General features: G+C 43.3%; 1 protein-coding gene across 1 annotated transcript in view; it reads right to left on the minus strand.

The window, feature by feature from the left end:
• sipa1l3 (signal-induced proliferation-associated 1 like 3) overlaps window positions 1-14,206 on the minus strand; it is a 69,443-nt gene extending 55,237 nt beyond the window's left edge. Inside the window, exon 1 of the mRNA XM_035154842.2 lies at window positions 14,056-14,206. The gene's annotated coding sequence lies outside the window, so the exon portion shown is untranslated. The remainder of the gene's footprint in view (window positions 1-14,055) is intronic.
• Between the last annotated feature and the right edge of the window lie 658 nt (window positions 14,207-14,864).

A 14,864-nucleotide genomic window follows, 5' to 3' on the forward strand; every position in this document is an offset into this window, starting at 1 on the left:
ATGAGCCCGTTTTATTAAGAGAGGCAGCCCAGCATTGTGTGGAGAAAAGGCATGTGATCCTGGCAGTAAACTGGGAGAGGATGGACTCGCTGGAACTCAAAGTGGACTGTAGTCAGCCCCCTCGGGCAGAGGCCAACCCGACGCAAACCAGTCTAGAGGGGGGCAAATAAACATGCCTGCCTGCCTGCGAGTGCTGGAAGGGCCAAGAGAGAGGATCACTTCAAACCACAGCAGAGGAACTTCATGGGTGTGTTTATGACCAGGAAACTGCCTGTCAACTCACAAACACAACTCTTACTGACTTCCTGCAAAGATGTGCCAGTCCATGCTCATATGCGTCCACTTATAAGACAAATAAAAACAACATGCTGATATGAAGAATTAAAAATTGTGGAGGGAGGTTGAAAAAAACTCACAGATAACATTTCTAAGCAGTAAGACAAGAGAGCAGCCGCAAGCAACAAACTATCAGCTCACTCTGGGAAGAGGATTAAAAGCACTAAGCTCACCGTTTTGGCAGGAGACCCTGGGATGGTGTTTTAAGTGGGTTAAAGCACACCCCAAGTCTCATAATCGCCCCGGCCTCCTCCTCCTCCTCCCTCCTCCTTCTGTCTGCCAACACCAGCCGAGAGGAGATTTCAGATCCAACAGAATATTTGGAGATGCCGAATTCAAGGGAGTTGGATTAAATGGAAAAGACGTGCACCAAAACATGAACATGCAACTTCGTCTGGACTTGACCATGCATCGAGGTTAATATGGAGGAAACAGCATAAACAGAGTCTTTCTTGCCCTGATGAGGATGGTCATCTTTTACTGGGGTCTGCTACTCTTCCTCTCACACCCGCTGTAATGTGCGTTTCCACCTCCAAACATGACCATTCTCCAAAAGAAAACTTTCCATCTCACTCTTTTTATGAATGTGTGTGAGCTGAACTACAGAATAATACATCTGGAGTCCACACTGAATCACTCGCTGACACTTGCAATCACACATACAAACACATACATGCCCCCCCCCCCTTCTTTTCACACAACCTCACCAGCCAGACACAGTGGTAACATGAGTCTCTGGTAAAACTGTAGAAGTGCAGCACGGCTCCACTACAGCACAGTCCTGGGCCCCAGAGGGACTAGGCTCTGTTTGCCTGCCGGACTTTGACTAGTGAGAGCAAACAGAGTACAGTCAGTCCATTGAGACTGAGCTGAAACACAGAGCTGCAGAGAGCGCTGTACAAACTGATGCTGTGAGAACAGAGAAACACAGAGTGCAGCCAAAGAGCGGGGGAATCAAACCAGAGCAAATAGCACTGGATGTAAGCCTCAAAGGTAACTGTATGTTTGTTAAAATACAGGCATATGTGCTCAGTGTAAAACATTTAACAGTGTCCCTATCCACACATGAGTGCTGAATCAGCATTTGAAGAACTCCCTCAAAAAGGTGTTTGGGATTTGTTTATATTTCTGATCACAATTTTGGGGGCAGTTGCTTAGGAAACTAATCCGCCACATGTAAATTGAATGCACTTTAACAATGTCTCTGATTGCCAGAAGCTTGATCCTTCTAAAGTGGGAAAATTAAGCAACACCCACCATTGCTTATTGGATAAGAGATGTAATGTAGTTTTTTCTTGTTTTAGAAGGTAAGAATCTTCTTCTGCTATTCTCCACGTACAGATAAAAGATGATAAAGTTTGTCATGATGTCATACTACAATAATTTTTCAAATTTTAGAGGGAATTTATTTATCAAAGTATGGTTGTGGAGATGTTCTTCAGTTTCTTATTTTCTGTATTTTGTATTTTCCAAGATATTTTTCGGGGCGTAAAATGGAAAGAGAAAATGGGGGAAGACATGCAGCCAGGTCCAAAGGGCCAGGTCCAAACTGGCGGCTACTGCAGGACTAAAGCCTCCGTATGCAGGGCGCCTGCTAGCTCACCTGTTAGCGTGGGTGCTTTTTAAGACGAAAAGTTAAGTCTGGAAAAAAGAAATGCATGTATATGTTTTTCTCTCTGTCTCTCTCTTACACACAGACACACACACACAATTCTCCAAAATGATGGGGCAGGTGGTAAGCACTGGTGAACGCTATTCAGAAGAAATTATAAAGAAGGACTTGTCTGGACTGAAGAGGATTACAGGAGCAAGGTGTGGTTCCTTTTTACTCACAGTAGCATTGTGGTTGTGTGGAGACAAGTTCTGTGAAGACCCTCCCTTCAGAATCCAGGTCAACCTCAACTTAAAACCGGTTTCCCATATGGTTTTAATGCTTAAGTAGCAGTGATAATTTATGTATGCTTGTTGGTTTTCAGGTTGCAGTATCAATCATAGCGGGGAGGTGAGGGAGAGTTTCACATATAGACAGAGATCTCAGCCCCTGAAAACTATCTCAGGCATCTGGACCGACAGCAGCATCTCTGCAGTGGCATTCTGCCAGTGATGACAGCCGAGTGGAAGGTGTGTCTGCTCCAAACGGCCTCAAATCAAACTCCAACAGAGGGACTGTACCACCAGATCACCATTATCACTTCACTAAAACTTGGCTGAGGGCACAGGAGAAAAGATGGTGTCAAGGCCTGCACGGCTGTCACTTCGCATATCCCTCACCCTACAATCCAGAGTTATCACTGTCCGGGCCTAAAACTAGTGCAGAGCGCTGTCACAACAAGCTAAATCTGTCCAGAAGTCCTCTGCTTTTCTCTCTGTGTTTAATTTAAAGCGTGGCGTGAGTCTAGGGTGTGGTTCGAAAGCCATACATGCACTCGCACACGCATGTGCACCCACACTGAGCGGCACATGTGCTCACAAAAGCACACTGGCTTACTTGTCTTCCAGGTGCAGACAGCTGTGGTGTGGAGTGAAAACATTTGACTAATGATAAGCAGTTTAGAGGGAGGAAATGGGAGAGAAGGGGAGCGAATAAATTAATCATTTGACATTTTAGGGAAATATGCATATTGACTTTTGCTGAGAGTCAGATGAGAAGATCAATATCTCAGTGTGTGTGTGTGTGTGTGTGTGTGTGTGTGTGTGTGTGTGTGTGTGTGTGTGTGTGTGTGTGTGTGTGTGTGTGTGTGTGTGTGTGTGTGTGCATTAGCTATGGAAATAGAGCCAAGAATGGATCAGGTTAGCTTAGCATGAAGCACTGAAAAGGGCTAGCCCTGCTCAAGGAAATTAGTATGCTCAGGAGATGAGATTTAAACATGCTGGTAGGTGGATTTTGTTGCCTTTGGACAAAGCTGTTTCCTCTGCGTTTGTATGCTAAGCTAAAGTATCCACCTGCTGGATCCACATTCATTCACCACTTTGCAAATAACTGTATTTCCCAAAACGTTGAACAATTCCTTTATAAACTGTGAAGGGCGGGGGAAAAAAAATCCCCACAGCCTCCAGGCTCCCCGTGGGGCTGCCAACATTCCTGTCAAAGTCAGACGTGGGAACCACTGGAAAAACAGCCCTCTGTAGACAACTGTTGATGTGAGTGTGTACATGCACGTTGGTAAGGAGAAAAAAAAAAAAAAAAAGAGCGTTTGCAGTAGGTTCAAGGCCGAAATGTGCCTAATGGATGCAGCCGTGTGTGTGTTGAGGTGCTGAGAGCAGTGACAGAGTTCATGTCTGGGAGAGTGAAGGGAGCAGAGAGGTTGCCTAAGTGCATGTCTGAGACAGAGGAAGAGAGAGGAGGGTGTTGTTGGTGTTTGAGTGCCTTTAGGCGACAAAGTGGGTCAAGCGGGTTTCAACCAGAGGCGGGATGATAGCAGTGACCTTCAGCAAAAACACGAGCAGTCACCTGGTAGCTGAAGCGGAGACAAAATGTCCACTGTCCTTCTTCTCTCTTGTTGTAAACATTTTCTTGTTGCACGTCTTATTGCATGGCTCATTTATGCTCAACATCAGAAATACATGGCAGAACTTGCAAGTTGGACCACTATGTTATACAATACACCTCCTTTTACTCAACTCTAGCTTGACAACCATGCCATAGTAAAGGACGCATGGAATTACCTGGGCAGTGATGGTTACATTTTTTGAAACACATCTCTTTTCGTATATGTAAAGGCAACATAAATTAGTCTTTTATCGTACTCATCACAGCTCGAGGAGATCTGCTCCCTGTACACACCCTCTCCAGAGACAACACCACAACAGACTGTGTATTTCCTCCAAAGATTCACACACAATACACCCTCGCTCCCACTCCGAGGCTCTCACCTCTCTGGGGGGATTATATCACATTCACGCACTTTTTTTCGTCACTCGCCTCCTTTGTCTTTCCTTCTTTTGGTTATCCTTATTATTTCTCAGGTAAAGTCATCTGCCACACTAAACCAGCAAGTTAACTAATCAGCGCGCGGCTCAGAGGTCAATGGGGAAAAGAGAAGGCAGAAAAGGGAGGACAAATCAGGGAGGTAAAAGAGAAGGAGGAAGCGCAAGGGCTGGCTTTCATCTACCAACAGACCTCCCTTTTAGTCTCTCCCTGTTTCTAACCTCCTCTCCCTCCTCCCCTGTTAGGCTTTTTCTCTCCATCTGACTTATCAGCCCATCCGTCTCCTCCTCTCCCACGATGATAACAGCCTCTGCTGTTGTGTAGAGCAACACCCAAACTTCTGTCACTTCCTTCTCCCCTCAGCCACTCTCTGGCCCACTCCTATGGGACAGTTAACAATGCTGTTACTGTTGCACACACTGGAGCCACGAAACACACACACGCAGACACACACAAAAGGTGGATTGGGAAACGGCTGTTTTTACAACAAATAATTACACACTGATAACTGACGTGACAGTGGTTAGTTTCACTACAGATTCCTGCTCCTTAAAATTGTGTGCATCAACCGGCAAAATGCTGCATTGGCCATTTGTGCAAACTCAAATATAACTTCAGCTTAATTCCGCCTCATGGAAGCTGCGAAGAGGGATATGATTAAATCACTGATAATTGTTCACAGTTGTCTAATTCTTTCCTTACAGCATTATGGACCACTGTGCATTGTTGATTTATTAAGACTTCCTTCAGACCCATGGATCAATAACTTATAATCAGTAAGTGATCCTTTTCTTTTCAACATTAACTGAAACGACACAGGCCCACCCATTTTATTTGTTTGGTCTCAATGTTGAATCAGAGACGTAAGCTTTGTTATCTGATGCCAATCTCAGCACAGGAAACAATCTATGACACACATACGCATGCACACACGTACAAACACGCTGACAACAAACTATGTTTTGGTTTTAAAACGCATCACTGTTGCTACGTTTATACCTGCTAATGCCGAGTTTTCATGTGGCTAAAACAGAGAACTTTAAAAATGCCGTGGTTCCTATTTTAGTTTGAAAACTCTGAGGCTGTGTTTTAGTCTGAACAGACAGAGACAGAGACATTTGGAAAAGATGACACATTGACCCGCATTCACTTCCTGATTGGTTCTTCTCAGTCAGGACCGGTCATGACTCGACTACTGTGGGGATTGTATTCCTTTAAAAACACTGATTTGAAACTAAAACCTATTCATATAGGAGTAGGAGATGTGGAGATGCATTTTAATGCCAGGTGTGAACTGATGTGCATAAATATGTGATCAGATCAACCAACACATATGTTCATGCCAGGTTTGAGTCTTATGGAGCAGACCTAACATATCATTTGCACTCTCCTGCTTCAGCAACAGCACAAACACATTAGCATACGCCAGAGTCTCTCTTTGCAGACTACACCACATGTGCTTGTGTGGAAACAACCCACTAAATAGCCTCCATCCCAGTATCGAATCTGATTTGGAAATGAGGAGGGGGAAAAAAATGCACGTTTTGATACAGTACCCTAAAAAACTGGGCCGAGAGGCATTCGTGGAATGACCACATGCTAGACTCAATTAGCATTAAAACAATGGCTCCATAGTAAGCAGTCATAGTCCAAGATGTGAGCTGTGAAGAGGCAGAGTTAGGGAGAGACCATATGTACGCATGCTTCTCTACACACATACCACAAAATGATGGGAAAGAAAGAAACACTGACTTTTGATGTAGTTTCATGAAACATTTCACGTCCAGACAAAAGAAAAAAGTAAGCGAAAACATCTTTAAAACTCACCCATTCACCCCCTCACTCGTAACCACACACACAAGGCTGTGTATGTGTGTGCTTAGCTGTCTGACAGTGTTTTAAAAAGGACATGCAGGTCAGTAAAAACAAAACATCTTGGAAGACAGAGGAGGGAGGAATCACGCAAATCCATCAACACCTTTCCTGATGGCGTTTGGTGTTACAGCCTTTCTCACACTTTTTCCCAGAGTGCATTTGGAGGTAGCAGGCAGAGATGAGCTAATCTTTAACTATTCCAACAATGAATGGGAAAAGAAAAGACAAGTGATATCAACTGCATGGCTCGAGCCAAACTGCTACATTTTTCTGAGCTTAGAAGGAATGTTTCAACTCGTGTTCTGTGTGGTCATTCGTCTCCGTGACTGATCTGGGCAGTGCGTAAGGCCACTTTTCTCCCTGATGTCTAATGTCTGATTCATAGCAACACTCATCTCCACCACACACCCGCATCCTACTCAGTACTCACTCACGTCCTGCCCTAGCTTGACCTCCAACGGGCAGCGCAGAGAGAGCCGACAATAGCCTTCAAATAAAACACAGATGGAATTTCACATAGGGTGACGGGGGGTTACAAAGATGCTTTTACTGCTTTACAGAAAGAAACAAGAATGTGGTCGTACACTCGCATGTCTTTTACAACGTAGCACTGACTCACTGCTCAGATGTTGGGAGCCAATTATTCTAACCTTTTGTTGATCTAGTGATTCAGGACTCTTGCTGAGATAAAGGGCTTTTAAACTTGCTCATTCACATTAAATGTTATTGATCACTTATTTAAAACATGCTGACATCCCTCAAACATCCCAAATTATTAATGATGATTGTTTAGTTGATATAAATTAATCTACAACTATTTTCAAATTTGAGTTTAGTCATTAATGAAGGTTATTCTTAAGATTATTCAGTAGTTCCAGTGTTTCTAATGAGAACATTAAGCTGTGTTTCTTTGTTTCATAAGAAACAAACTATAAACAAATGACTAATTAATGAAAAATGCCACAGTCACATTTACGGGATCATTGCGACAAAATAACATACAAATTACAAATGCAGCTAATGATGATCATTACAGATAAATTTGCTTATTACTTTTACAATTAATCTGTCAGTTTTTTAGTCTGTAAAATAAAAAATAAAAAGTGGTGAAAAAATGCCCATTGCAATTTCTCAGGATCCAAGGTCTTGTTTTGTCTGCCGAACACTTCAAACTCTAAAACATTCAAATTACAATCATATAAAAAGACGCCAATCTTTTCACTTGAAAAGAATGGAAACAGAAGGGTTATGGTGCTTTGTAATTATATTCTACGATGCAGCTCAGACCAAATCAGGCATGGCCAGTGAGCTTATGACTTGACAGGTGTGTGATGGTCAAGCTCATGTGCAAGTTGGCGCGTGACGTTAATTCACTCCTCCTCGCTGCATAAAAACAGATGGATACAGAATCAGCTGTTTCTAAATCCCGTCATGCAGGATTTCGTCTTTCCAGAACATTTCTGCCATGACAGAGCTCTTTGTGAAAAAGCGCGCGCGCGCGCACACGCACACGCACACACACACACACACACACAGTCAACCTTGTGTGTTGGGCCTCAGTTAAGGATAGATATGAAGCAGGTGTAACAACAGGCGCTTCCACTTAAAGCATTAGACAAACTCAACTCCCAGGACACAAGAAACAAGAGGGAAGAATGATACAGACATTACAGAGAAAGGTGGCGGCTTCCCCTGTCAGCTCATGACAATTCATGTTAATGGTTGTGTATCTGAATGCTTTGGAAGTCTCTAAAACAAAGCCTTTTCCCAAGAGATCTGGTGCATGATTTGTGCTTCTATCAACAACATCTCTTTTAGCACAGCAATGAAACACCGTTTAACATCATCAGTCCCTTTTGAAAGAGGCATGGGCCAGAGAGAAACATTATAAAAGGAGGGGAAGTAACAGATAAGAGCTCCTAATGTTATGGAGATGAGCACATTCAGTGCTGTTCAGGGACTTAGCAGGACTATAGCCAGTAATCACAGCAGTTTCTTTACCTCTCGTGGCCTTGGATTCCGTGAGAATTCAGAAATAACCCTGTCAGAGCTGGTTTGCCAAAGGCTTGTCTGTGAAACTCTTCAAGTTCTCTTTTTCAGTAAACACAGATCTAGAATGGCACTTAATAGAGCACATACCTCTGGCCAGGCCCAACAGTCACCTCAGAGATATCAGTCATCTAGATAAGCCTGATTTTCCCATCAAGCCCTATGAAATATTCAGGGTTTCTGCAGGTTAAAGTTAAAGTTTAAACTTTTTAAGACCCCAACGAATTAAACTTAAGATCTATGTCAATCACGACAGATATGAAGGTCTATCAGAGTATTAGCATAGTAGAGAATAACCCTCCATATGCTAAGTTATCTTGCCAACTACAGGCAGAGGCCATACGTATCCATAGTCTCTCCACAGCCAAGCGTGCCGCTTTAAATTCTGCCCTGGGTCAGTTATTCCATGTCGGTCATGTTTGTAGTTTTAATACAGCGTGCTAACATTTGTTAACTACAACATTATCCATGCTGCAAAAACATATCTTTTTAAAAGCTAATTATAAAGCATCACATTAAATAGACCCCATTAAATAGAGATTTTTGTGGAAATCTGTGAAAATGTCAAAAACATGCCATCTCACAAATCTTTAGTGGATTTTCCCTTTTGTCTACATCTTCACCAAAATTGAATAAGTTCTTTCTTGGCCAATGTACCATCCTTCAACCAAGTTTTGTGGAAATCCGTTCAGTGGTTATCCTGCTGACAAACAAACCAACGGCCAATAAACCAACGGACAAGGGTGAAAACATAACCTCCTTGGCAGAGGTAAATATTCATTTTTAACTCACCACCTGGTAGGGCTAACCACGTCCATTTGTAAATCTTCAGAGTGGCCTCCAATTTAAATTTCCATATGGACAGCCTTAAACAGGCCTGTATAAATCACTCTTTATGTGCTGCACTTTGTCAGGCTGTCTAAGAGCTTTGTACACAATGTATACATCTCCTGTAACCCTGTCAAGAGCTTAGTGTTAAGTCCAATAACCCTGTTTAAGTGTTTTGTGGATGGATGGTAAAGCTTTTTCCTCTCCCTCTCTCCCTCCGCTACCAAAGCTGACCAGGGGGAGGATGCAGGCGAAACCTGTGGCAAGAAAGACCTCCTCAACATCTGTGTTTATCCTCGAGCTAAAACCAACAGGCTATATTTACTCCAGTCAAACATACCCAGCACAGAGAGGAGGCAAGAGGAAAAAGATGTAGCCTAGATGTAGCCTGGATGTAGCCTTTGCTACGCCCGGGAGTCGCATTCTGTTTTATATCCAAACTAAGAAGATCAATGCAATGAGAATAACATACAGTAGAAAGAGTAGCACTGTTGGCCGCATAGACATTTGCACGCATGCACTGTGATTCTATGATTCATCCTCTTTCGTGATAAGAAAACCCAGATTGGTAAACAACACCTTGAGGGAATTTGACCTCTGGAGGAGTGAGAGGAGGAAAAAAAAACGACAATCTTGATAGATCAACTGCCTACATAGAAAATGTTTTATAGCTGCACAAAAGGCCATAAAGCAGAGACTCGTTTCAGATAACATGGTGAGCTCCTCTTTCTGTAAATCTCTGACCTCTTGACACCGTCATGCACGCTGACTTATGGATAAGACCCTCAAGGGAGGGGAATACATCAAACAGAGGGGGGACAGGGGGTTGTTATACTGTTGGTGGTCTAATGGCGTTTCATCTTAAACTGTACACCTGCACTCTGACTAATGCCCGTGAACGATGCAGGTCTACTGAATGCACATTCAACCTGTGTTTGCCCCATTAAACATTGTCAGACTCACAGGTAAATCTCTGTATGTATTGTATTCACAGTGTTTGGGTCTGCTCAACATTCATCAGGTTCATGAACAAACATCATCATATGACAGAATTACATAAAACTTCATTGCATAAGAAAATACAATTTCATTTTCAGTGCCTTCTGCAGGCACGCAGGTTCTCGCCCACACGTTGCACTCTCGGTTTCTGTTTTCCTCCTCCTCTGTCCACCTCATCAGACAAGTCTGGCTTTGTTTAAACATCAACAACATAGATTTTATGTTACGACGATATTCTGATCTGAATACGATGTCTGTAAATGTAGTCGATAATATTTCATTTAAAATATAATTTAATGCTTAATAAACTGGTATTATTTAAATTGTTGCTGTTTTTAAATATTGTTCAATGACTTTTTTTGTCCAATGTCATTGCCTTATGTAAAGCACTGAACCTATGAAGGTGCTGTTCAAACAAATTGCCTCGCCTTGCTTTGTCTATACACTACATTTTGTTTTCAAATAGATCTGTGTTCATTCTGTATAACATATAATATATAAGTGAGTTTTATTACTTTGCTACTGTCAATGTCCAGGGTGACAGTATATTCTCACGTAACATTGAACTACAATCGTTGAACCACACCTAAAACTAAAAAACGCCCGTTCATTAAAGTGAATGAATAACCCAACTGTAATCAAGCCTGGTTGGGAATAAGGCTGTGATGATCCATTTAGAATACCACTGATATGGGTGAACATGGCACCAGTGTTGGTTTATAAGGAGCATAACCCAAAGGCATGAGGCAACAGTAAACAGAGAGCAGCTCGAAATATTCTTCAATAAGAAATGAATGTCTGGAGAGCCGGCAGACGATGGCTCTTTCACTCAAGTTCAAGAAAATACTAAATGTTCACCCCCCTAAAAAACACACACGGAGCTGTCACTTTGCACCCTGACATAGACCAGATGGCATCCTTAGCCTTAGGTATCATCCTCCCTCTCTGTGGCCTATCAGGATACACCCAATAAGTTTGATGCATGTTGTTTGAACTGCTTGGATGTGTGTGTGTGTTCTTGCACACACAGCGAGAATACACAATTGTTCGTTTATATTAAGCTTTATTTAACTAAGACGCCTCCAAGGATTGAATCGAAACCTGGCATGGGAGACGTTTTGTTCTAAAATTACAAACAGCAGGAGGGCTGCCAAGGTGTCGCGGTTGAGGAAGGAGAACTTTAACCAGAGCTGGAGCCAAATCACCATCTTTGCTGTCATGAAAACAGGGTAAGAGACCTTCTTGGAAAACCCCTTCAGACGAATGAAGAATGAAGGAACAAGGGGGGGGGGGATAAAGAGCTGATGAGTCACCCCCAACATGATATGACACAGTGATTCAACGATATGTTTACAGGTGAAATAACTCAGGTGGCCCATATTCACCTCTCTTTGAAGAGAGGATCCTTTGTTCCCACAGCTGTCTGCACTAAAACTACAGCATGAGTGGTAGAAAATATGAGATGCTCCTCAACATCACAGACTGTGAGCAACTGTCATCTGGTACCCAGAGGAGCCGACTACAAGCTGACTGCCGGAGGGGATTCACAGCGTGTGACAAGGGCTCCAGAGTTATGAAACTGGATTAGATAATCATAAGTAATGTGATATCATAATAAAAAAGATCCAAACAGTCATGCCTATAAAGCGAATTTTCAGAAAATAAAATAATAAGTTAATCATCAAAATAGTTGCAGTGTGATATTTTCATTGCATCACAGTGATATTCATGCTATCTCTGGTAGGTTTGCTTCATCTCTTGGAATTCACAAGCTATTGTTGCTTCCAATAAATCCATCAAAAACAGCTTGCAGGGACGCACCGCTGCATTGACTGGTGTAACATGTCATTCTGAACGACACGTGTATTGCAAATGTTTTTAAACAGCAATCGATTTAAATTTAAAGGGTGGAGGCTTACAAAAGGCAAGAAAAATGTATATACAGTAAGTGTGTTTGTGACTCACGAGCGTAAAGTTTGTGTACAGTAACTTGACCTCAAAGACGGAGAACAGTGTATCTGATCCAAATATAACTGAGCATCTACACACTCAATAATTGGAGCGTGCTTTGGATTCTCCGCTGACAACGCAGTCCATAAACAGCCCATAAATTAGCTACTCTGCTTCATTCTGTTTTTAACGTTTTTAAACATCCATGTTAAGAATGTAAATTTCTTCATTTTCTCCAAACACACAGCGTCATATAACTGACTCTCTCAGGCTACTGCCCGGTTTTTGATAAGATGAAACCACGTCATTACTATTCAGCATGAACTTTACTGGCTGGTCTCAAACCTGATTTGAAACAGAAGATCAAGTGCAGGATTTCCCCGATTGTAAAGCAAACAGTGGGCAGTGCCATGCTCAACAAATACTGTTGGAGGAATTGATAGATCACTGAGTGGGCCTACAGGGCACCGGCTGGGGGGGGACCCTGGACCAGAACCTCAGTATGATGTGACTGTTAATATTTTTTGTTGGAAAGTGAGTCAAATTACTATAGAGACTAAGAAAAGACACACAAAATGACCACAAAGAGACGCAAATGGACCACAGAGAGACACAAGCAGGCAAAAAAAGGTGCGTCACGACAGCAAAGAGATGCAGAATGAGCTAATAGAGACACAACATGAACAAAAGGATATTAAAAAGCAACTACAACAAGATAAAATGACCACAAGGGGATGCAGAATGATCACAACGGGACAAGAAACAACAATTGAGAGACAGGAAATGACCATAAAGAGACAGAAAGCCACAGGGAGACATCAAAAAAGCAAAACAGCCACAAAAGCACATGAAAACTACTAAAACAGCATCTCTTTGATTCTATGGCTCTTGCTCTTATATAGGATGCATCGGGGGGCGATGTCTCACGTTATCCGCCCGTGGTTACAGGCGTGAAAGCGGTGGCATAAACAGGTTAAGACTGTTATATACAGTCTATGGTTGGGACACTTGATCATTCTCAGATTATCCCTGGTGATGATTATTCCATTACTTCCAGACGGGAGCCAACCCAGAGTAAATGATGCCCGGGATATGTGCAGCGCGGCCGTGCTCTGCTGCTCAGGCACGACCGATCCGTCATCCTGATCCTCGACGTGTCATTTCCTGAGGGCTGGGGAACACGGCAGCAACACGGGGGATCTCTGTGGAGGGGAGACGACACACCGAGGCATCATCACCTCCCCATTCAGAGCACGCACGCACACGCACACACACACTCTCTCACACACCTACACTCACCTACCTACTGTGCACTTGCAAATTCTGCGCGCTGTGCACACAGGTCTTTTGACAGCTCAACAGTCTCCATGCCCAAACATGCAGGGACACGACCAATCCTCCTTTTATCACCCGAGATTAAAACACGTTGCACAACCCACCACGTCAAACCGGTGCCATTCACAACTAATGCAAAACTCCCACCAACCAAAGAGACGTGTGCGTAAAACAACCTCTCGTTCGGCTTCATTGTCAAAACAAATGTCCAGCCGAGGCAACTTCCGATTGCAGCACAACTACTCGAAATTCAAAGCTCGTCCAGGCTAACTAGCTGCGCTCCCAAACAAAGCTCCCATTGTCTGGAACTTGTAGTTTTACCGTGTTCTCTTGGCCCTCCCAACTGTGATTAACTCAGGTACGAAAGAACTACAACCCCGAAGTCTGCAGAGCACTGCTGGACATGCGCAGTGGAGCCCTGGCGACGAGGAAGGTTTGTGGAATATTTCGTGGCTAATGCATTTTTGCGGGTAGCGCCGTGTTTGAGGCTGTAAACCCACTCTGTTGAATGGCCGGGGGTCGGAGCGAGGCACGGGGCCGGGGAGAGGGGCTCCAGGTCGGGGAGAGGCGGCCGGCTGAGCCGTAGTAGCGCGGCGGCTCTCCGCAGTGAGTGAAGTTGGTCGGCTCGGCGGCTCCGGGTTCGCTCGCTAACGTTTTAGTTTCGCTCGTCACTTTTCGGCGCTTTTCTGAATCGCCCGCACTGTTCAAAGTAAAAGAGTTGACAGAAAACCCCCAGGAGCACACCCCCCGCTCACCTGACGCCGCTCCGCCGCCTCCGCTCGGCTCCTAATCCGTTAAATGAGTCCTCCAGGCACCAGGAAACACTCGCTGACCGACGGTCGACTGGCCGCTGCTCACCGAGAGAGACGCTGCCGAGAATGTTCAACAGTCAACCGACACCACGGAGGAGCTGCGCCCGCTCGCACTGCGCATGCGCCGCTCCGCTTGGTGCATCCTACTGATAGTAACACACAGGGGGCAGCACAATACTACTACTACTACTACTACTGTGGACATGTATACAGTATATACACATACAGTGTATACACTACATACAGTATATACACTACATACACATACAGCATGTACACTACATACATATGTACCAAAACACAACATACACATATATACTCTGCATACACATACAGTATATACACTAAACATATATACATTATATACACTACATACATATATAATAAATACAGTACATATACATACAGTATTCACTATATACACCACACACACATACAGTACATACACTACATACATAAGTGATGAATGCCCAACATACACATACAGTACAAACACATACAGAATATATACCACATACACATATAGTGTATACACTACATACATATACAGTTTATATAGTAAATACAGTAAACACTCAATGGGAAGTTTATAAACTCATGCAGACCTGCTATAAATCCAACCTGCCTATTATCATGAAAGGTAAAAGTGATTAGGGTTCGTGTTAATGGTCCATCGGAGGCTGTGTATTTTGTTTCGCTGGGAGTTATATTGCGTAAGTGTTTCTATTATTTTGTCCACTGAATCTAAATCC

Source organism: Hippoglossus stenolepis, chromosome 4 (genome assembly GCF_022539355.2).
Source record: "Hippoglossus stenolepis isolate QCI-W04-F060 chromosome 4, HSTE1.2, whole genome shotgun sequence".
Classification (NCBI taxonomy): Eukaryota; Metazoa; Chordata; class Actinopteri; order Pleuronectiformes; family Pleuronectidae; genus Hippoglossus; species Hippoglossus stenolepis.